Source organism: Myotis lucifugus, unplaced genomic scaffold (assembly GCF_000147115.1).
Source record: "Myotis lucifugus unplaced genomic scaffold, Myoluc2.0 scaffold_51, whole genome shotgun sequence".
Lineage (NCBI taxonomy): Eukaryota > Metazoa > Chordata > Mammalia > Chiroptera > Vespertilionidae > Myotis > Myotis lucifugus.
The window spans coordinates 6,860,293-6,860,891 of record NW_005871099.1 but is presented as its reverse complement, the minus strand read 5'-3'; the positions used below and the strand labels follow the sequence as shown (position 1 = coordinate 6,860,891).

Here is a 599-nt window from a genome sequence, read left to right as displayed (position 1 = left end):
TTGTTAGCTGAAAAGCATTAAGGCTCAGTTTTCAAGAAAGAGAGATTCATTCATTCAACAAACATTTCTTGAACACCTAATATGTATAAGACACCATCTGGACAAATAAATAAATAGAGATATAAGGACTACAGTTGAATGGAGAAGATGATTATGTAAATAATCAAAATGCATAAATTACTTGGAGTCAAATAAAACTACTTGTTCTTTAAAAGTATTATGGTACCTGGGAGAATCTTCTTTTTTTTTAATGTGCCTCAGGATTGAAACAGCTCTGACCACCGACACAGGCATCAAGCTAGAATGAACTAAGGACTGTACATCTGCTTTGCCCCTGACTGATATAAGAGCAACACCACCAATCAGGTGTCTTCTTGCCCATTGCCAGGGGGTGGGGTTATTCTTTAGTAGCACTTACTGAACATTTCTTTTTCAGAAGGTGTTATCTTGTGGTTTGCTTTTTAATTAATGTAGTAGACATCACAGGTTCACAAAAAGAGTTCACCACCTTTTCTTACAAGATATTTTAAGCCATGTTTAGTCATCATGACTAAATTTATTATCAAACTTCAGCCCTGAAACCAAGAAATTTCTGTGTT

General features: G+C 35.1%; 1 pseudogene; it reads right to left on the bottom strand.

The window, feature by feature from the left end:
• Nucleotides 1-248: 248 nt before the first annotated feature.
• On the bottom strand, nucleotides 249-393 carry LOC111826016 (annotated as a pseudogene).
• Between the last annotated feature and the right edge of the window lie 206 nt (nucleotides 394-599).